Below are 24427 nucleotides of genomic sequence, written 5' to 3'. Positions count from 1 at the left end.
TTGTGTTAGACCATATGTAATTCCGGCGCATTATAGGGACCGTGTTAGAACAGAAATACAATCTATGCTTAATGAGGGAATTATTGAGCCTGCAGTAAGCTCATACAACAACCCATTACATGTTGTTGAGAAGAAAAATGGATCGATCAGGCTTGTTTTAGATTCGAGACAAACCAATACTATCATTATTCCTGAAACAGACAGGCCGCAGACGATGGAAGAACTTCAAAATTTTAATGGTGTAAAAGTGTTGTCTTCTATTGATCTCAGATCCAGCTTTTATCAGATCGAACTTCATCCAGAATGCAGAAAATACACAGCTTTCCTTTGTTTCGGCGTTTGTTATCAGTTTCGGAAACTTCCTTTTGGTTTGAACATTTCTTCGGCAGCATTCATTCGTGGGTTAAATTCCATATTACCTGAGTTCTTAAAACGTCACATCACCTTATATGTGGACGATATTCTAATAGCAGAAGCTTCATGGGAACAACATAACGGCATCCTCAACAGTTCGTTACGTATTTTTGCAGAATCTGGAATTACAGTTAACTTGGAAAAGTCTGAATTCGGTAGGACAAAGGTGAAGTTTTTGGGACATATTATTTCTTCTGAGGGCATTCAGCCGGATCCTGAAAAGTTAGAAGCAATCAGAGCCATTCCAGTTCCATCCACAAAAAAACAAGTCCGTAGTTTTCTAGGTCTCGTAAATTTTTACCGTCGTTATCTGAATATGCATATTCTAGTTACACCAAAACTTTGTTCTCTCACTGGAAAAAATACTATTTGGAACTGGGACGAACAAGCACAGTTGGAATTCAATTCTTTGAAAGAAGCGTTACTTCACGCGCCAATACTAGCTCATCCAGATCTGTCACAAGATTTCTGCCTTAGCACGGATTCTTCTAAAGTCGGTCTTGGTGCCCACTTATTTCAAGAAGCCATAGAAAATGACACTACTGTTCAGAAAACCATTGCTTTTGCTAGCCGAGTGCTAACAAAATCTGAAAAAAATTATTCCGTTACTGAATTAGAAGCTTTAGCTATCGTTTGGGCATTTAACAAATTCCGTTTCTTTCTTTCTGGTAAGCACGTAATAGTATACAGTGATCATCGTGCATTACAATTTCTTATGTCTTCAAAATTAAATCATGATAGGTTAAAACGTTGGGCATTGTTTCTGCAAGAATTCCGCTTCACAATAGTCTACATTCCCGGCAAGGAGAACATTGTTGCGGACGCGCTGTAACGCGCACCGGCTGGGCTTGAGAAAAGTAACACAGAAGGCAACCTCGAGAAAAATTTCAGTATTCTTTACATTCAGAAAGTCGCCTTTGAAAACTTCATCACCACATCTTTAAAGGACATTGCTCATGAACAAGATAAAGATCCGATCTGGAAAGACATCAAAAGTAAATGGCATGAAAAGACACACACTCAGATTCGGCATTATTACCTGGTTAGGAACAACATACTCTTCAAACGCTGCACTGTTGATGACAAGCTATGGGTACTTTGCATTCCAGACGATTTTGTTAATAAGCTCATTTGGTACATTCATTTCAGCTATGCACATTTTGGCCCACGAAAATGTTATCATATTCTTCGAACGACTTGTTATTTTAACAATATGGAAAAGCGAATTCGATGAGTCTTGTCTATTTGTAAACTTTGTCAAAAGGCGAAACCATCTACTATCTCACATCGTGCTCCGTTGTTTCCTATTATTCCTTCTAAATTAAAAGAATTTGCTGCTGTTGATCTTTTGGGACCCCTTGTCAGAACATCGAATGGATTTTTGTACGTTCTAGTCGCTGTTGAACTTACTTCAAAATTTGTTTCTTTCACTCCGTTACGTAAAGCCACTGGACGGGCTGTATCCAACGCCTTTGTTAAAAATTTCTTACGTGAAGTTGGACACGTTAGTAAAGTCATTTCAGATAACGGACCGCAATTCAGATCTGCTGTTTGGTCACGCATGCTTCGGAATCATAAAATCAAACCTGTTTCTATTTCATTGTATTCACCACATTGTAACCCGTCTGAACGGATTATGAAAGAAATCAATAAGCTTTCCAGACTTTATTGTCACAGAAAGCATCAGCATTGGGACAGATATTTACACTTATTTCAAAATGTGCTGAATGAAATGCCTCATGATTCCACTGCTTTACCACCTACTCTTGTACTGAAGAATGTAGAACCTCCGAACAGAATCTGAGAGCTTGTACCTTTCCCGAATACACGTAAACTTCGACACAGACATAATTGATTTGGCTCTTAAAAATATAAAATCTGCAGCAGACGAAAGGAGAAAACTACACGGTAAAGCAAATGCAAAGCAATTATATATTGGTCAGAAAGTTCTCATTAAAGCTCATTCATTGTCACATAAGAAGAAACACTTGAGTCACAAATTCTTTCTAGTTTACAATGGACCTTACAGAATCCGACGTATACCACATGATAATTGCGTTGAAGTTGAAACTCTGCGTACTAGGAAGAGTAAAGGTTTACACCACATTTCTCATGTAAAACCATTTATTGACAGATAATCTGCTTTTTAACTTAGTCTTTGCAATTTTCACTTCACGCTACTTGTACAATTTGTCACACTGAGAAACTGTTAACATGCAACTATGTTTTAAAACTAACTAACTATCCAGTCAAGAACATAGGTAACTTAGACAAGTAATTGCGAATGCATTGTTATTGCAAACAGACGACACAGTGTTGTTATTTATACATTCCTCCTTGTTAGTTGCACGATTACATAACAAATATACGGCTTACATACTTAGAACATATACCAGCACTGCTAATGAAATTTTCATGCAACATTTTGGTTTGTTTGAGAGTGGTTTCTGGATTTGAGGTGCTTTCTGTGAAATGCCTGATGACACAGTGGTTAGTTTATGTGACAGCTACACGATTTTATCACGACGCTGCTAATGCATGACAATTTACAATGTTGCTTTTGCGGTGTATCTGTTTTATATCTGCACAGTTTTTTCTGAATTATTCTATAAAGTGAGACATGTTTTAGTGGTGACTTTTGTGCTATTGCTACAAGGAGACAGCCTTTTTCGTAGGACAATACGTTACAGACAGTACTTTCCTCATCACGGCAATAAGCGTAATAACTAAGTTATCTATATGCAAAGCATTTCACTTTTGTGTATCATGAGGTAAGTACATTGACTTCTGCAGAACTTAGCTTTCGGAGGACAATAACTACGACACTTCCCAGAGATTATCTTACAGCAAGACGCATATTTAGCGCTACAGGACACGTATTTGAGTGATTAATTTTGTACTTAAAACATTTATTTTTAAAGAGTTTTGAATTACAAAGAAAGTTTTTCGTGATACATTTCATTCCATTGCTGTAATCTGTAACACCTGAGGGTATAATTACAATATTCCTCAGGAGGGTACATGCTTACTTTGTGTACCATGTGTTTGGCAAGCACAAGGAGCCCTAGCTAATATGGTATTTGCTTATACAATTTAACACATCGGTACCATATTTCTCTAACACATAAATTACACAGCTATCTGATCATTTAACTGAGAGATAAAAATTTTTTTTTACTATGTCAGTGACAGATGTTTATGCAATTACACAGTTGGGTAACTTCACACTTAAGAAATTGTATCTTGTCTGTACTTTGTGCACTGTTCATATTTTTTTGGAACCACTGTGATACTATGAGAGCTTTGAATGATGTATTTGGTATGAGATCATGATTTTTAAAGTATGTTTGAGGTAGATGACACTACAGAAATGAGCAGAGAATTTTCTTTAGGTTTTGAAATTATTGCAGAAAGCTACGACGGTTTTGAGATTTGACTGAGGTGTTATGATATTATTACGATGACAATGTGTATTATGCTGCTGAGGTATGTTTATGATTAATAGGCTGATGCTATATGAGTTATTTGATTATGCTATGTATCTGTCATGATGAAAAATGGAAAAAGTGTCGACGAATAAGGTAAGGTGTAATGAATAGAAGTTAGGGACTCTTGACTTTTGAAAAAGGATGTTGGAAACCGAGAATCGTACTTTAAGAGTTATGAAATGTGTGTGTAAATGCGTGAATGTATCACAATGCCGGCGAAAATTTTTTTGGACACTTATATTCATAGCATTTTGTTTCTACACACTTGCAACGCAAATTCTCGACCCGTGAAATTTTGTATATGAGACTGTCTCTGTAGCGGAAACTGCGGTCGTAAATATTTCCGTAAGAAAGTGACCACCTGCACGTGCGTCGTCGGCACACAGCTGTGTCAGACACCTGGAGAACAAGCCATTAGAGTGAGGGCCTTTCCAGAGGCACAGGTAGAAAAAAAAAAGGAAAAAAGGCAGGCCTTTATCCTCGCCATTGACATTCCTTTAGAGAAAATATTGCAAATGCGACACCCTCATTACTTCCATTAACCTTTCTATTCATATTCCTTTGTAGAGGGCATCGCTAATGCGACACGCTCGTTACTTGAAAACATATGATTTTTGTAATGCGTTGTGGGCACACAGCTGTGTCAAACACCTGGAGAACAAGCCATTAGGGTGTGCCTTTCATCGCTAATGCGACATGCTCGAACTTGAAAACATATGATTACACTGTGGAGCTCGTAATTTATGATATGCCTAATGAAATGATTAGAAACATTTTACATCTATTGTCTTTGTAGTTAAGAGATTGCTCATTTTGTTTAATATCTGGTTTCCAGCTGTGTTGCAGCATTAGTTTTATAAAATAAAATGCATTTGCTAATGTGAACACTTTCTGTCAACAGATCTATTAAATAATAATTTTGTAATCCACATTCTTTAAAAAAGGAGCACTTGGAAAGGAAAGAACAATAAGAAGGGACTAGTAACAGTAACTGGACACACAGTTTTCTTTTCAAGTACATGGTAATTTTTTTTACAATAAGTTGTTATGGTGCACCACTTTAATTACATGGACATTAAGATGTGAATATACATTTTCCTTTTCTGCATTGTTGTTTTTACTGTAATATTCTTTCTGCTTGAGCTTTGTCATGTTTAGATACAAGTTGCTGCTGCTGTTTGCCAGGCATAGTGCTACTGAATTTTAAATTGTGTTACTCTGTTAAGCTAGTTTTACCACTGACATATTTATTGTTGCTGCACATTGGCTCATATTAGTTGTAATTTTGCATTTTATCTGTTAATTTAGATTTACTGCTGCTTGCTTTGCAAATTGGCATTTTTTTCCTTGTGGTTTGTGTTAATTTGTTATGTTCTGCTGCATTGCCTCGTCCCTTAGTTTAGCATCTGAGCTCAGTAGATTTAAGTTAGCTTAAGAGGGGGTAGCCTATAAGACCATGAGTTATGATGAATTGGAAGAAATGCATTAAGAAGCTACACAAAAAACGTTTGGCAAAAAAAAGGGGTAGTGTACAGTGGAGAAAAACTATTTTTGACAGAGGATGTGAACTGAATACAGAAAGCAGGCTTACATAGGACTTTTTGAGAATAATGATGAATGAAGGGAGATCTCCATGCCAAATACTGCAGTAAAACAAACCCTGTCCTTTCCTTTTGTGTCATCCCTCTATATGTTTGTGTACCCTTGAGTAGTAGTTTTCTTCCTGTCTCTGTGTAGTTTCATAGAATTTTTTCTTTTAATATTAAGCTACATTCACTATGATGAGGAATACTGTTCTCAAATATAATTGGCATTAATAATATGTTATTTACCTTGTAAATATGCTTGGACATTATTTATTCTGTTTTAATGCTCATGTGTGAAGTTGATGTTTCGAAAGTGATTCTGATCTTTTATGTATGTACTCATGTCATAATTCCTGTAACACTAATGTATATGTTTATTTCTATTCTTTTGTAAAGTCTGTATTACTACAAATGTTATCTGTATTGTTATGTTTTTAATGATGTATTTTGTACCTTTGTAATCGTATTTTTATGTTATATAATTGTAATTGACGCCAGTTAATCAAATTAAGTAACTTGTAAGCATTCATTTCACTGCACACATTTCTGTTGGTCATAGTATATGGACAATATGTGAGAAGTAGGGACTGTTAGTGTTTGCACGTGTGTTACTAATTCGGCAAGGGACTGGGTAACAGCATTGCTGGTTCTAAGGACAATTCCAAAAACTTTGTGAGAGCACAAGTGGTGGTTATGGACTTGCTATATTAACTGCAAGACTCTTCAATGGTGATTGTGCACCCGCACAGTCACAACAGAGGCTGATGTCCATCTCTACAAGGACTACAGTGGGTCTGCACCTCTGGTGGCCCACCAATACTCTCTACCAGGACTGCAGTGGGTCTGCTCTGTGATGACCTACCTACCAATATTCGTCAGAACTTCGAATGACTCTGCTGTGGGTTGCTCTGTTGTGGCCCATTACCTGTCAGCATGTCAAGAGTCAGCACTGTCTTTCTGTTGGAAGGACAACACTACTTCTTCAAGACTGCATGGACATCCACTACTTCCGTGTGCATTGTCTTTTACTGCTCAGACTTTGATAAAAGAAACGGCAGTTTTACTGTGATGAATGGTCAGGACTGTCTTTATGGACTGTGAGAAAATTTTAGCTTTTGACCAACATTGTATAAATAAGTGTGTGCATTTGATTTCTTTGTTATTGTAATTATGAAAAATTTTATCAAATCATTATTGGCCACTGGCCAAAAAAATTTGTAAAATTTTTTGCGGGGAGCATGGGGGCTATGTAAGTAGGCTGTTTAGATTTTTATATTGGTAATGCCATGTAGCGCTCTGTATGAAAATCACTGGCTGTGCTGTGTGCAGCCTGTGGCTAGTTTGCATTGTTGTCTGCCATTGTAGTGTTAGGCAGTGGGGAACAGCGCGTAGCGTTGCTCAGTTGGAGGCGAGCCGCCACCAGTGGTGGATGTGGGGAGTGAGATAGCGGAGTTTTGATAATTTGTAATACTGGATGTCAATTATGAATATTAAGGTAAATACATTGTTCTCTAATATCTTTCATTTGCTAACTATCCCTATCAGTAGTTAGTGCCTTCAGTAGTTTGAATCTTTTATTTAGCTGGCAGTAGTGGCGCTCGCTGTATTGCAGTAGTTCGAGTAACGAAGATTTTTGTGAGGTAAGTGATTTCTGAAAGGTATAGTTTAATGTTACTCAGGGCCATTCTTTTGCAGGGATTTTGATAGTCAGATTGCGTTGCGCTAAAATTATTGTGTGCCAGGTTAAGCACAGTCGTGTATAAGTTGTTCCAAGGGGACGTTTCAGTCTTAACGAACAATGCAGTGGTAAGCTTATCGTGAGTACATGTTTGTAGAGGTATAGTGGCTTAAATGTTTCTCATTGTTCTTTATTCTCAATATTGTTTGTGTTACTGTTTACATATCCTACGAAGTAAATGTCTACCAAATTCGATACAGTTTACTGAAGTCTATGTATTTTTCTTTTTAAATCGAAGGATGAAGCTTGTACCATCCACTTCGGCTGCTTAATTGCGGCTACTTTCATCACAAGGTCACGCTCTTCATTCTCGTAACATGTACGCTGTGGATCTGCTGTTCTGTCATCTTAGAGAGTGTTACCAGCAGAAAGATTGGTTGGTTGGGGATATAAAGAGACCAAACTACACAGTCAACAGTCCCCTTTTCCCAACGCAACCAAGGCTCAAGATACAACACGCAATACCCCGGGTTCGAGCATTTGATGGTGGTGCTCTCCCGCCATGGCGATGGAAAGACGCCATCGCAGCAGATCCTGTTGAAGGTGACGTGGAGATATCGCTTGTAGTCGGACGGGAGATGTTTAATCATCTGACTGTGGATCCGATCTGGCCGAGGACCTGTGTGGCAGCAATGTGCAAGGGCGCTAAGAAGCTCCCAGTGTGTATATGGAGAATTATAGGGTTCACCGTGACGTTCAGTGAACGAGAGGGCTTTTATTCCATGCGCTGTTTGGGGGTGCGAAATGCTGGGGGATAATTCTCTGACGCGGAGGCTCGAGCAAAGTGCTCAGAAAAGTGCCCGTCAACTGCGTGAGCGTCGGTAGATAAGACGCCATTGATGTTAATGCCAGTAACACCTGTCGGGGTCTGGTACCCACAAACACGTCTGATCTTTGTCCAGACCTGAGAAGGTGACGTATGGCACCCAATGGTCGGGATGTACTTCTCCCAACACGCCTCTTTCCATATTTTTATAAGCTGAACAAAGCGGGCACAGGGACGTTTTAAAGTTATAATGTGCGCTAGGGAAGGGTGCCGCTTATGTCACTGTAGAGCTCGCCGACGCTCTTTAATTGCCTCAGTGACTTCCGGCGACTACCAGGGCCCCATAAAGAACGAGGGATCGTGTTTTCCGCCACAGAAACGATCGTTCTTGAGCCCCGCTCAACTGCCACATCAATGGTACCATGTGCGGGAGATTAAACGGTGACATCAGAGGTGAAACCTTTCCCAGTATGCTTTGTTTAAAGCCCATCTTGGTAGACATCTGGGGGATTGGCGGTGGGGGAATGACAGGAATCTGGGAAGTGGTTACTACCACAGAAGTCGTTGTGGGCTCCCCAGTGGAGAGATGGGAGAATTCCTGAGCTGCAGAAGGATAAATCAATGACCGAGTGAGTGCCATGAGTCACAATGAAATGTGGGGGACCCCAGTATTTCTGAGACATAGGTCGAGTTGAGACAGGAAATTTTCGACATCTCTACCTCGGCCACTAAGTACAGTGCCACCCCATAAGGGGTTATGGGCGTTAAAATCTCCCGAAAGTAGAATTAGTTTAGGGAGTTGAATAGTGCAGCCAATGCATTCAGGGGTACTGGACCATCTGGAGGAATATCTACGTTGCAGACAGTTATTTCCTGTATCATCTTTATCCTGACAATCCCCTATAGCCACAAATGGCAGGGGTCTGCATTGCTTGGAACCAGATTTCCCGAAGGGCAATGCAGAAAGCAGGTGTAAAGCTTAACAGTTGCTGTAGCTCAGTCAGGTGGTGGAAAAACCACAGCAATTCCACTGGAGGATGAAGTTATCGTGAGGCTGAGAAGGCATGAAGGATGCAAGGAGGCAGGTTACACCTCAGGGTCACCTGCTGCCACCGATACAGCATTTTTATCCATTCATATTGTGGATGAGGCAACAGTGAGATCCAGGTCCTCAGGACACACTGAGATCTCCACCGCATCTGCAGGAGCAGAATTGGTAGGGAGTGGTGGTGTTGGGGCCACCAGATGGTCCTTTTTCTTAGCAGACTTCGTTTGCTTGCCATCTCGCTTCTCTTTAGAAGCTTGCTGGGAGGACTTTTGAGGTAGCTTCAGGCATGGAGGAAGACGGTGAAGCTCTTTGTCCAGCAGCTTTTGGCTCGTTTAGCCACTGGTGAGTGTCCGCTGTGGCGTTAGTCGAGACCTCGGGAGAGAATTGTTGCGGTTTTTCCACGAGCTGGAGGAGGCTGTTACTTCTCCAGCTGGGGGAGGGGACCGATGTCCCCTGCATTGGGGGGGGGGGGGCGCTTGCTCGAGAAGTAGGTACTGTAAGGAAATTTTCCCCCTGCCACCAAGGGGGCAGATGTGTTCTGGAGGCCCAGAGGGCCCACTGTTCGTGGCACAGAGTATGGTACGACTGATACTTCTGATGGCGATGATAATGTAGCTGCAGCTTATGTGGACGTCAACTGAACGGGATGTAATTTTTCAAATTTACGTTTAGCCTCTTGGTAAGTCAGCCAGGGTCTTTTACTCCATGACTTTCTGTTTCTTTTGGAGTAATGGGCAGTCCGTCGAGCAGGGGAAGTGAAGTTCACCGCAGTTGATACAAGTGGGAGGAGGTGCACAGGGAGTAGCTGGATGCAGTGGAAGTCCGCATTCTTGACATGTGGCATTGGAAGTGCAGCAGGAAGACGCGCCCGAATTTCCAGCACTTAAGGCAACGCACATGGGGAGGGACGTATGGTTTAACGTCACAGCGATAAACCATCTACCTTTTCAGGCAGTGAATCACTCTCAGAGGCCAAGATGGAGGCACCAGTAGCAACCGCGTTGCCTTTGGATCCCCTGTAAACGCGCCAGATGAAATGAACACCCCGCCGTTCTAGATTGGTGCGGAGCTCTTCGTCGCGATGGAAAATAATGCCCTGGACCATACTGAGGCATTTATGGGGAGTGACGGAAACGGGAATATCACCCAGCCGGTCATAAGTCAATAACGCCTGGGATTGGGCTGGGGATGCTGTCTGAATCAAGACTGCACTGCTTCTTATCTTAGACAGCGCGGTCACTTCCCCAAACTTATCCTCAAGATGTTCAACAAAAAACTGAGGCTTCATAAGTAGAAAGGAGTCCCCATCCATTATGCAACAGACTAAATACCAAGGCGAATATGTCTCTCCCTCCTGTGGCCCTACGTTCCTCGCATGGTGTAGCGAGGGAGGGAAACTATTTACGGTCATATCTGTCAGCATTGTAGTCGATCTTGCCCTTCTTCGAGACTGCTGGCGCCGTACGGTCACCGACAGGAGATGACAGTCCGCTTCGTTGCGGGTCGTCCGCTGGCATTATGGCTGTTGCCTGAAGTTTGATGCCCCCAGGAAGACAGGCATCTGCTCCTTGGCATACGTGGGGAGTTTACAGCAGGCATCAACAGTGCAATCCCTGTGTTGTCAGAGGGCTACCACCAAATGGGACATGACGGTCCCCACCACAACGGACTGGCTACCATGCTGGATATTGGCCGCAGGAAAATCTAGTACTGGCCTGGGGGCGGAAGAGGACAGGAGACAACGGAAAAAGATGACATACCCCAGAAAGTATCCTCGGCCAAATAGGTGAATTGCAGGTGGAGATGCAAAGTCATGACAAGAGGTTCAGGAGATCGAATCTAAGGGCACTATGTGTAACTCTTTCCCATACGGCCCACACTTCTGTAGAATTTGGAAAGTGCAGGTCAAACCCTAGAATGGTAACTGAACTTATAGGGGCGAAAAGTTTGAGACTCCTTTTAGTCGCCTCTTACGACAGGCAGGGATACGTCGGGCCTATTCTAACCCTTGGACCCGCAGGGGGATCGCAAATGGTGTTTCTAGGTAAGTGAAGAAAGTACGGTTAAAATTTGAGACATTTGCTATGGCTGGCTATTTACATAAGTACACGAAAGGGACTGAAAACCAGTTTTGCGATTTTCTCAGGAACTGTCTATTAATAAATTCTGCTTCTATAAACCACTTACGGCCCACCCTAGACCACACCTTACGTAAAGAACTAACCGATTTGCTCTTGTCTGCATGGAAGAAAAGTATGATGCTCAGATTCTGACTTTGTACTGAAGGTTAACTGCAGTTCGCCTGTTCTGCTAGTTATACCAGTGGTAGTTGCACAAAGTGCTTTCCGAAACACTCAACTCATGCGCATGTTCAATAGAACACCAGAAATCATGACTTGAAAAATCGCTTCTTTGCGCACGGGTTTTTCGAACATATAGTTGGTAATTTGCACTGTCGTACATACATGGATGAGATTGTTATAACTCAGTTACACTATTGCTGAAAAAATGAAAAACCATTGAAAACCATGACAAGCGCAAAGTACCTAGAAATATTCGCTGGGGGTGGAGGGGGGGCGCCCAAAGTGGAATGACTAATTAAGCAAATGCCTGGCCAAACATTGCTCCGGCTGCGCTCCTACCCAGTACGCAGAGGGCAGCCGCGAGTAGTGCTGAGGGGGTGATGAGGTAGATGAAAAGCAGGTGGTGCTGCCATATTCTGTGGCAAGACAGTAGCCTTCTCACACGCTTAGTAATTTCCCAGCAATACTATCTGCGCTGAATCAGATTTACAATCCGGTGGTTCATGGTGTGGGTTCCTGTAGTCAAGTCCTAGTTCATGAACCACGGGCAACGTATTAGTGGCCAAGTAAGTGGTCTCGACTGGAATAAGGCTCGGCATCTGACATATTCTGAGTCGTGGTCACCTTTGTGCTCATACGGCAAAGACTACCAAATCCACCGGTTAGTTCCTCAGCCGTTAGGGGTAAAACCCAATGGGACTCGGGACAAGTAAGGCTAGCAACCTGCGTCCCTGGTACTTTAAATATGATGCTGGCAACAATCAGAGCAAAATGCCTCGGATCTTTGGAGGTGACGGAGTCCCACCTCTGACAAACCAGGGACTCCTAAGATACGACTTGGCAAACAAATGGTAATGAGATGGGGAGGTATTAATACGAATGGGGGCTACTCTGGGAAGAAGGTAGAGCTGGCAGTGGCTGCAAGTAAGATGGGGCTGGACGTTTTAGCTGTTAGTGACATTCGGGTAATGGGTGAGAAAGAAGAGAAGTGGGAGAATGCAAGGTCTACCTGTCAGGAGTCAAAGCAGGAATAGCACAATGGGGTGTAGGGCTTTTCATCACGAAAGAAATGGAACCCAGCGTAGTTGCAATAAGGTATGTAAACGAACGACTGATGTGGATAGATTTGACAGTGTCTAGCAAGAAAATTAGGATTGTGTCAGTATATTCGCATTGTGAAGGGACAGATCAAGATAAGATGGATAGTTTTTATGAGGCACTCAGTGATGTAGTTGTTAGAGTAAAGGACAAGGACAGTGTTCTGCTCATGGGTGATTTTAACGCCAGGATTGGAAATCGAACAGAAGGGTATGAAAAGGTTATGGGTAAATTTGGAGAGGATATGGAGGCCAACAGGAACGGGAAACAACTCTTGGATTTCTGTGCCAGTATGGGCTTAGTAATCACGAACTCTTTAAACATAAGAACATTCACCGGTATACTTGGGAAGGCAGGGGAACCAGATCTGTCATTGACTATATAATAACAGATCAGGAATTCAGGAAGGCTGTGAGGGACACACGAATATTCAGCGGATTCTTTGATGACACTGATCATTATTTAATTTGCAGTGAAATTGGGATTGTGAGGCCGAAAGTGCAGGAGGTCAGGTCCATATGTAGGATGATAAGAGTGGAGAAACTTCAGGATAAGGAAATCAGGCACAAGTACATAACAACGCTCTCAGAAAGGTACCAGTTAGTTGAATGTAGTCAATTACAGTCACTGGAAAAGGAATGGACAAGGTACAGGGACACACTACTAGAAGTGGCTAAAGAATGTCTTGGAACCGTAGTGTGTAAAAGTAGGATGAAGCAAACAGCTTGGTGGAATGACAGTCAAGGCAGCCTGTAAAAGGAAAAAGAAGGCGTATCAAAAATGGCTACATACTAGAACTCAGGTAGACAGAGAAAGTTATGTTGAAGAAAGGAACAAAGCCAAACAGATAATTGCAGCATCCAAGAACAAATCTTGGAAAGACTTTGGAAACAGGTTGGAGACTATGGGTCAAGCTGCTGGAAAACCATTCTGGAGTGTAATTAGCAGTCTTCGAAAGGGAGGTAAGAAGGAAATGACAAGTATTTTGGACAGGTCAGGAAAACTGCTGGTGAATCCTGTGGATGCCTTGGGCAGATGGAGGGAGTATTTTGAAGAGTTGCTCAATGTAGGTGAAAATACGATCAGTAATGTTTCAGATTTCGAGGTAGAATGGTATAGGAATGATGGAAATAGGATCACATTTGAGGAAGTGGAGAAAATTGTCAATAGATTGCAGTGCAATAAAGCAGCTGGGGTGGATGAAATTAAGTCGGAACTCTCAAATACAGTGGTATGTCAGGTCTTAAATGGCTACACAGGATAATTGAAATGGCCTGGGAGTCGGGACAGGTTCCATCAGACTGGACAAAAGCAGTAATCACACCAATCTTTAAACATGGAAACAGAAAAGATTGTAACAAATACAGAGGTATCTCTTTAATTAGCGTTGTGAGCAAAATCTCGGGTATTGTTGAAAGGAGAGTGCGAGTATTAGTTGAGGACCAATTGGATGAAAATCAGTGTGGGTTTAGGCCTCTTAGAGGTTGTCAGGACCAGATCTTTAGCTTACGGCAAATAATGGAGAAGTATTATGAGTGGAACAGGGAATTGTATCTATGCTTGATAGATCTAGAAAACGCATATGACCGGGTTCCTAGGAGGAAGTTATTGTCTGTTCTACGAGATTATGGAATAGGAGGCAAGATTTTGCAAGCAATTAAAGGTCTTTACATAGATAGTCAGGCAGCAGTTGGAGTTGACGGTACATTGAGTCCATGGTTCAGAGTAGTTTCAGGGGTAAGACAAGGCTGCAACCTGTCTCCACTGTTGTTCATATTATTTATGGATCATATGTTGAAAACAATAGACTGGCTGGGTGAGATTAAGATATGTGAACACAAAATAAGCAGTCTTGCATATGCCGATGACTTAGTTGTGATGGCAGATACTATTGAAAGTTTGCAAAGAAATATTTCAGAGCTAGATCAGAAATGTAAGGACTATGGTATGACGATTAGCATCTCCAAAACGAAAGTAATGTCAGTGGGAAAGAAATATAAACGGATTGAGTGCCAAATAGGAGGAACGAAGTTAGAACAGGTGGACGGTTTCAAGTACTTAGGATGCATATTCTCACAGGATGGCAACATAGTGAAAGACCTAGAAGCGAGGTGTAGCAAAGCTAATGCAATGAGCGCTCAGCTACGATCTACTCTCTTCTGCAAGAAGGAAGTCAGTACCAAGACTAAGTTATCTGTGCACCGTTCAATCTTTCGACCAACTTTGTTGTATGGGAACGAAAGCTGGGTGGTTATCAACAAGGCTGAGGTTACGGATATGAAAGTAGCTAGGATGATTGCAGGTACTAGTAGATGGGAACAATGGCAGGAGGGTGTTCACAATGAGGAAATCAAAGATAAACTGGGAATGAACTCTATAGATGTAACAGTCAGGGCGCACAGGCTTAGATGGTGGGGTCATGTTACACGCATGGGAGAAGCAAGGTTACCCAAGAGACTCATGGGTTCAGCAGTAGAGGGTAGGAAGAGTCGGGGTAGACCAAGGAGAAGGTACCTGGATTCGGTTAAGAATGATTTTGAAGTAATAGGTTTAACATCAGAAGAGGCACCAATATTAGTACTGAATAGGGGATCATGGAGGAATTTTATAAGGGGGCTATGCTCCAGACTGAACGCTGAAAGGCATATTCAGTCTTAGATGATGAAGACTGTGGAGTCAAAGTACTAGTCAAAAGAAATGGAGAAACGACATCACTCATTGCGGAATGGAAATGGGAAAAGTAATTTTCTTATCGTTTGAATGCCATGCAAAGCGCTTAATACGCCACCGTACCATTATGATATGAAAAAAGAAGTCTTTGGAATGTCATTACAAAACCAGCTACAAAGTCGATACGGTGCACTTTGAAGTAATGTTAGTGGGTTCTGGCTGAATTGAAGGCGGTCATTAGGGGAAAAACTGCGTTAAGTGTAAGTAGAATAGTGACAGTATCTTTTATGGCCGCCATTAGTTACTCGAATTCATTACGGCTCTTAATGCGTGGGGGCGAATAACTTGGTAATATATGGTGCACAAGATTGACGCCATGAAGAAAAAAAATTAATCCCAGGAAAAAAAATCAGCATCTTCATGACATGGAACATGTCCTCTAACTCAAGGCAGCCATTTGAGGACTACACATGACTTACTAAATTTCAGCAATTGAAGTATCTCTTAGAGATTCCAAGAATTTATACGATTGAAGGCTGATTTCGATTTGCTTGCTAAGATGATTCTCGCTTCGTTCCAGAAGCACCTTAGTACTTCCTACTTGAGGTGACAGACAAAATGTGACACACGGCTCAACGACCTGTTTGTACAATACAATTTTTTTTGTAAAACGCTAAGACAAGAGCAATATCCTGGTCTTCCAAGTACGCCGGTAAATTTATTTCAATGTACGGTTCAACAAGCGTGTGTCAACTGTTTTTCTGTTATGAAATTGACGAAGTCCCGCAAACGTTCATGTTTAACAGATTTCCATGTGCATGACTCCATGTGTGACTGTACTACGAACCATAGTTACAGATAGAACATTTTCTAAAATCTAAATGTGTGTAAATCTATAAACATCACAACTTAACGGTGAATGCCTTTGAAGCTTTTAGCAGTTCTGCTCACCGGATTAGCACCATATAATGTATGTAAGTGAATAATTAAGTTACCATTATGGCAGAAAAAGTGGAACGCCAGTGATAGAATTTTGCTGGTTTAAGTACGCAGTAATACTGGCCTCTGCGAAGTACTAGCTGTGTGTTACCAACACGTCTTCCACACTTTTCCGCATGTGCAGCCTCCAGCTTATACCCGCGTCATTCACACGCCTACTCTGAACTGTGCTGTAGTGGGGGAAGCCGGAATTCGCAACAGACGCGGAAGAGTGCAAATCTTGGCCAGGCCTGAGGGATCAGTTACACAGGACGACGCCAGTTTGAGATTCCGTGGAAGAATTCTAAGAAAATTAAATTCGTCCACGAAAGAAGTGACTTGGAAACAAGTGTTTGACCGATCCTTTAATAGATATCTACAGTCTGGGACCATTATCAATTAATACTAACCGGCAATATAGAGATGATCCAACGAAGAGCGGCGCGTTTCGTCATCGGATCGTTTATTCAGAGATAGCGTTACGGAGATGCTAAATAGACCCCAGTTGAAGACGCGATTACAGTTCATTCGGAAGTTAGTGGACAGTCTTTCTTCCCGCATACCATTCATGAATGGAACAGGTAAGCTGGACAATGATAGTGGTACCACTGACGTGCACACTTCGTTTCCTTGTGGACTACAGATGTGAATGACTGGACAGGCAAGCAGGAGAGAATAACACTAACATTTTAACTGACGGCGTCCTAAGGGAGACAATGTATATCCCACGTGCGAGGTTGATTCCGATAACGATTGGATTATGGGAAAGAAGAAAACGTGACAGTAAGAACAGCTGGATCTTACAAGGTTATTATTTCTCACGTTCGATTCGTGAATTACCCTGCTTGATCCAACTAACAGAGCTTCAGTAGTTAGACAGAATGCACAATGATATAGAAATAGAAGCACAGCAAGGGTTCAGGAGAAACAGGAGCACGATATATGGTATTTCCGGTCTAAGACAATTTGTCGTGGAAACAGCCTACTTGCGTTTTGTTTACTTGTAGAAATCCTTTTATAAGATCAGAAAAAGGATATAATTCAAAGCTTAATGGGCAAGAGAATGTCAATGGACTCAAAAATCGTAACATATACAGATAAAGAAACCAAAAATTAAAACAAACGAAAGATTGACAAATTAAATTGTAGTAGATAATGGAAGTTGACAAGGGGACTCATTGGGCCCACTCCTGTTCAACGTAATCACTGCCAACGTAAAGTAACTGTGATATACATGTTATTCCACTAATGCTGTACTGAACGCAATGAACTTGCAGAATTTTCATCATTTGAAAAGAACGAAACAGTTTAACCTGAAAATCTCACCTAAAAAATCAAACAGTACAGTAACAAAACCATCTGCAAGACATAAATTAGAATTAAGTGTGTTACTTGGCCAAGTGATGAGCTACATCCGGAGAGTTATCACCAGCTATGTAGAGTCCTAACTCTAGTAGTGAAAAACCAAATGACTAAGGCAGTAAGCGTAGCCGGATGCCTGCAAAATGCTTCATCGGGAAACTCATACCAACTGAGCGGAAAATAAAAATATATAAGACAAGAGTTCATCGTGTTACGTCATACACAGCAGAAACTAGAGCGGAGACGAAGAAGATACAAGGTAATGGGAATGGAACAGATTCAGCGAATAAACATGTAGGAGAAAGAAGTATCGATAAATGATCAATGTGGAATGAAAGACCTAAATAAATGGATGACAAGAGAAAGAAATTGGAGGAGTCCTATGGAAAGAATGTACCTCACAAGACTAGTAAAATTTTGAAAACACGGACTGGCGTCCAAGAGCCGAGAGAACAGTTGGTTAAGTACATAGACGGAATGAGGCTGACAAACGGGAAACAATAAGAAGATTCGTGAATGGATCGTAATAATGTGAAGTACTCCCTACCAAACACTGTACTGTACTTGTCGAGCGTACTGAGTAACGGCAGCGGTCAGTTTAAACGCTTTCAGTGGTGTACGCCGAATTGCGGAGCAACCGTAATAATTCTGTGAATTATGTCGTGATGGAGAGAAATTTAGAGATGATGAATGAGGGATTTGTCACGCTAGTAGTAAGTGCTACACGGAATGAAGTACACTCACTGTACGAACACCTCTATTCACTGGTGTGACCATTACTCTGTAGCTATGGAAGAAATCCTACGCTCACTTCTGAGCGTTTAACGATATGCCTTCCTGTAGGACACATGGCATCCTAGTTGTAGCGTCACAGTGGTACTTGTGGGTCGTGTCTTACGCTTTGACCAAAGAGACCCACGACCAGACAGCTAAGTTGTCCTTCTGACCTTTAGCATCTCTAGTGCTAATACGTATTTATTGTTCTGTTTTCTACCAGATCCACATGATTACGTGATTAAATTTAAGCTTTATTGCTCGCGTTTCTGTCAGTATATACAGACTGCCATACCGCTGTTGCAACCGTCCTCAAACACGTATTCCACTAACTGCGATGTAAATTCAGTTACGCAGTACTCTACAATAACATTTGTTTCACTGCACTTGCAGCGTTGTTGCTAAGCCGCAGTCAGTGCCCCTGTTCTCCGTTCCTTTGCGATATTTTTCATTCCAAGGCACTGACGAAAATACTTACTTGAAAAATAGTAAAATTGCGGAAGACTGTCCTCGTTTCTATATTTTTCCGACCTAATTAATGCTAATTGTTCCAGTACGCAGCTGAGTGAAGGACTGCACTTATGCACCTAATATTTTCACGACTGACCTATTCGTATCTGTCAAGTGCTGTAAGCGACACTTCCATGCGTTCTCTGTCTGGACCTGTTACGCCCACCCAGACTCCCGACAATACATCTTCTAATCCCTAATAATAGTAATACGTACGTTGACAGTATGTCAGGAAGGTAGTTCTCTAGACGAACATGGAGCTAGAGAATACGTCGGATATGTAGTACTGACGTCAGTCACCGCAAATACACCAAAGCCGCTGACTTGGCACTTACCAAGTGTCAAAGTGACTGGCAGGAGGATGCACGCTCTTTTGTTGACCTTACAAACATTCAACCTTGTCAGGTAGGTGATCGAGTACCACTTGTGAACAAAATTTGTATAGCGGTTACGAGCTGTTTTACACAGTAATTTACAACAGAGGAATAAAAATCGTGGGTGGACGAATATTGCCAAGTTTCGTAGATGACTGTGTTTCTTGCTGAAAGTAAGAATACACGTCGAATGAAATGGGCAGCATAGTTTGGACAAAGTATGTTATTAAGCAACAGAAATGAAAAAAAGTGAAGCGTCACTATTGTAAGTGACATTAGTAGGAGTGAAAATCAGTCCCAAATTTCGGACTCAAGGTTAAACAGGATGTCCTAAGCAAAAGAAGAGATGGTTAATGCGCTACAGGCAGAGGAAGAAAGATTAAAGAAATCCTCCTGGTACACAGTACTCTTGTAGAATTTTATTTTCTGAAAGCGTACATACAGGACACAACATGGTATGGAAATGAATGTCGACCATGGGAAACTGCCATGCTACTGAATGATGTTAAAAATTATCAGATTACGTGTGGAATGAAAATGGGCGAGGAAAGTTGACACTTCCCTTACCATCAAAGTGTCAGGTTCGTCAGGCATCTGGGATGCCAATCTTATGTAGTTACTTCGCTACTGTAGACAGACTAAAAATTTGAAGGGTAAAAACACGGAAAACGCATATGTTCAGCTGGAAAATTTAACTCAGATATGGATGACGGCATCAAACCAGAGTAGAGCCCGATTTAGCCTCTATCAACAATGTTTGGTCAAACTCTTTGAAAGAAGACTATAACCATAAGGCGTACAAAGAGGCCGAATGGTATTCACTTTTCTGGGGTAATGTAGCTGAAAAGTAAGATGTTTGGAAGAAAGCAATATTTCTTTTCTCGTAAATTTTTAAGTTCTTAGAGTGACATGTGGGGAAAGATCAAACGCTTTTCAGTATAACGTAGAAACCAATACTTCACATTCTACTGTAGAAAATTTCCAAAATTACTTACAGATTAAAGAATGTAAGAAGGATACTTTTAACAAACCGCTTGTGTTTCGTCTCTAATGACCTCAGTGACGGAACGTTAAATTCTAATCTGCCTTCCTTGATTAATTTTCATCTTTCGTGTGTAAATATTACTAAAAAATTAAGGCTGAATGATAACTCCTCACCTTCTAAGAAAATACAGAATTACTGAAAACTTTACAAAGCTGTGGAAACAGCTCTTAACAACTGGCATTTCAAGGTGCATGTAAACAAGAGGAAAATACCCAGTTACTTGAAATCAAAATTATAAAGGCGTAGGATTCTATAGCCAGTTTCAATGTGACTTAAGTCCTTCCGGGTATTAAGTCGCGTCTTTTTGTCGTTAGTGTTCTGACTGATGCGGCCCGCCACGAATACCTCCTCTATTCCAACCTACTCACACCACAGCTAAGAGCTGTCAACATTTTCGCAAATATTCAAACTTCTGTCTGCCCCTGCAACTCCCTCTAATACCATGGAAGTTATTCCATGATGCCTTGACATATCGTGCCATTCTCTCTGCTACTCCATGTTTTCCATACGTTCCTTTCCTGCCGCTCCTGCTGATAAGATTACTTACCAATCCATCTAATTTTAAACATTTCGTAGCATCACATCTTAAATACTTCGATTTTCTTCCTGTTTTCACACAGTCGTTGTCAGTCACTAAAATAATCATAATACCTACGTTTTGGTCTTCAGCGAAGACAGTACATCTGCAACGACTGTCTAAACGTCAATTTTATAGTAGGTTCAGTATTTCAGAATGGCGTAGTCTAACACTCAAATTTTAATCACCGTTCATCGACTAACACTATCACATTGCTGTTACTTCTACCTTAGGTTGTAAAGGTTTATTGTAAAACAAAAGATTCCCAAATTTTTTAGATCACTGTTCATGACGCAGACTTGTTTGGTTTTTCTAGGCTGCCTGGCATTGGCAGTAAATGAGACTTACTATTGCTACCCGACGATCACGGACTAACCGGGGCGTTTGGTCTCGCATGTAACGCTCTTTCCAGTTTATCCACCCAGACAATTTGCTGGATTAGTAGTCCATCTCCTAGAAATTGCACACTATATTCCACCCCCCCCCCCCCACACACACACACACACACACACACATCGTAAAGTTTACTGCTCCACATTTTATTCGAAAAAAGTCTTAATTTATAGGTTATACATTAATTACAATTATCAGATCGCCAATGGTATGTTACATACCAAATTAACAACAAGATGCCGTGTTTAATACCCTACTGCAATAGCGAATTTTACGAGGGTATAGTCATCTTGGTTAAGCATACAGAACAGAAAATACATTCCGCTGTCAAAAAATTATAATGGACACAGACACCGCTCTCTTGAGATGTTGGAAGGAAAAGTCCTTATCTATCGGGAACTGCTTTAGTGGATATGCGAGCGTTTCACTAGTTAGCACAAGATGAAAACGGGTTTCAGCGGACGTCGAGCGAGGGACACATTTATGAACGCACGCCGCGTGCGCAGAGCAGGTGAGTTAATTTGCGGCAGGCGACACACCGCGTTAAGTGGCTGGCAGAGTGGATACTGAGTAATTACCTAGAGTTGCGAGTGCGCAGATGCGGCGTGCAGTTAACGGCGCTCGTAGACGCGAGTACCGCGGCGAGTAGCCGGCGCGGCGAGGGAATGGCGCCCGCGTGGAGAGCGGCGAACCAGCTGAGAGGAAGCGAGACCACAACAGCCACGAGCGAGAGTCGCTGATAAACTGCGAGCTGAGCCGAGCCGCGGCTGGCGTGGCGTGCCGTGTAGCGGCGCGGCGGTCATCCGCAGGCCTAGTGCCCGCCCCTCCAGAGATGCTGCAACAGCCTTTGGCGGGGAGCCCGGCTGGCCACCGGTCACAACAGATACGGTGCGTCGGCGGCGCAACCAACGTCCGCCGTCGCTACTTTATGAAAAGCTTACGGGCCCTACACGCGCACCAACCGACCGCCAACAAACTGGCCGTGTGTAGGCGTTTTGATTGTCCGTCCGTCCGTCCGTCCGTCCGACCGACCGACCGACAAACGAGCTTCCCTTGTCTGCCTGTCGTGTTTTTGATGATGTTTTTGGTTTGTGGGGCGCTCAACTGCGTGGTTATCAGCGCCCGTACAATTACCCAATCTTTGCTCAATCCAATTTCGCCACTTTCCTGGATGATGATGAAATGATGAGGACAACACAAACACCCAGTCATCTCGAGGCAGGTGAAAATCCCTGACCCCGCCGGGAATCGAACCCGGAACCCCGTGCTCGGGAAGCGAGAACGCTACCGCGAGACCACGAGCGGCGGACGTGTCTGCCTGTCGGATGGGTATTACGACATCTCAGCCGATCCCCTCAAAAGGGAACCTCCCCATCGCACCCCTCTCAGATTTAATTACTAGTTGTCACAGTGGATAGACCTTGAAAAATTGAACACAGATCAATCGAGAAAACAGGAAGAAGTTGTGTGGAACTATGAAAAAATAAGCAAAATATACCAACTGAGTAGTCCATGCGCAACATAAGCAACATTAAGGATATTGTGAGCTCAGGAGCGCCGTGGTCCCGTGGTTAGCGTGAGCAGCTGCGTAATGGAAGGTCTTTGGTTCAAACCTGCCTCGAGTAATAATTTTTTTATTTTCAGACTATTATCAAAGTTAAGGCACTCAAACATAATCAACTTCGCTCTCCAAAATTCCAGGACATGTTCAGATTTGCTTGGACAGATGCAGGATTTGACGGTCTACACACGGAAAAATTTGAAAGCGTTAAAAACATATGTTTTGACAGAGCACAGGGAAAACTGTGCGACTGTGAAACTGTTGCAGCCATTTGTTGCAGTTCGTGTGACAAACATGTTTTCATCACTTTTTGGGGAGTGATTATCACATCCACAAGAAAACCTAAATCGGCAAGGTAGAAGAATCTTTTTACCCATTCGCCAAGTGTACAAGTTAGATGGGTCGACAACAGATTCCTGTCAGGTGACGCACATGCCGTCACCAGTGTCGTATAGAATATATCAGACGTGTTGTCCTGTGGAGGAATCGGTTGACCTATAACCTTGCGAGCAAATGTTTTCGGTTCCCATTGGAGAGGCACGTCCTTTCGTCTACTAATCACACGGTTTTGCGGTGCGGCCGCAAAACACAGACACTGAACTTATTACAGTGAACAGAGACGTCAATGAATGAACGGACAGATCACAACTTTGCGAAAATAAAGAAAATAAATAAATTTTTCATTCGAAGGGAAGACTTGAACCAAGAACCTCTCACTCCGGAGCTGCTCACGCTAACCACGGGACCACGGCGCTCCTGAGCTCACAATATCCTTAATGTTGCTTATGTTGCGCATGGACTACTCAGTTCGTATATTTTGCTTATTTTTTTCGTAGTTCCACACATCTTCTTCCTGTTTTCTCGATTGATCTGTGTCCAGTTTTTCAAGGCCTATCCACTGTGCCAACTTATAACAAAATCTGAGGGGGGTGCGATGGGGAGGTTCCCTTGTCAGCCCTTCACCCAACAAATTGTGCGCTTCGCTTTTGTTATTTTGAAACTTCCAGTTTCATAAGAAATTTAAAGATTGGAGATGTGTGTATATCTACATCTACATCTACATCCATACTCCGCAAGCCACCCGTCGGTGTGTGGCGGAGGGTACTTTGAGTACCTCTATCGGTTCTCCCTTCTTTTCCATGCTCGTATTGTGTGCCTCTGTGTGGGCTCTAATCTCTCTAATTTTATCCTCGCGGTCTCTTCACGAGACAAACGTAGGAGGGAGCAATATACTGCTTGACTCCTCGGTGAAGGTATGTTCTAGAAACTTCAACAAAAGCCCGTACCGAGCTACTGAGCGTCTCTCTTGCAGAGTCTCCCACTGGAGTTTATCAATCATCTCCGTAACGCTCTCGCGATTACTAAATGATCCTGTAACGAAGCGCGCTGCTCTCCGTTGGATCTTCTCTATCCGTTCTATCAACCCTATCTGGTACGGATCCCACACTGGTGAGCAATATTCAAGCAGTGGGCGAACACGTGTACTGTAACATACTTTCTTTGTTTTCGGACTGCATTTCCTTAGGATTCTTCCAATGAATCTCAGTCTGGCATCTGCTTTACCGATTATCAACTTTATATGATCATTCCATTTTAAATCACTCCTAATGCCTACTCCCAGATAATTTATGTAATTAACTGCTTCCAGTTGCTGACCTGCTATATCGTAGCTAAATAAGGGATCTTTCTTTGTATGTATTCGCAGCACATGACACTTGTCTACATTGATATTCAATCGCCAT

At 42.2% G+C, this 24427-nt stretch overlaps 1 protein-coding gene across 1 annotated transcript in view; it reads right to left on the bottom strand.

Moving 5' to 3' along the window:
* LOC126100976 (lysosome membrane protein 2-like) overlaps nucleotides 1-21908 on the bottom strand; it is a 348747-nt gene extending 326839 nt beyond the window's left edge. The window contains exon 1 of the mRNA XM_049911640.1: nucleotides 21703-21908. The gene's annotated coding sequence lies outside the window, so the exon portion shown is untranslated. The remainder of the gene's footprint in view (nucleotides 1-21702) is intronic.
* Nucleotides 21909-24427: the final 2519 nt, after the last annotated feature.

This window comes from Schistocerca cancellata, chromosome 9 (assembly GCF_023864275.1).
Source record: "Schistocerca cancellata isolate TAMUIC-IGC-003103 chromosome 9, iqSchCanc2.1, whole genome shotgun sequence".
NCBI classification, from domain to species: Eukaryota; Metazoa; Arthropoda; class Insecta; order Orthoptera; family Acrididae; genus Schistocerca; species Schistocerca cancellata.
Note: the sequence above shows the minus strand (reverse complement) of the source record. Positions and strands in the feature narration are given on the sequence as shown.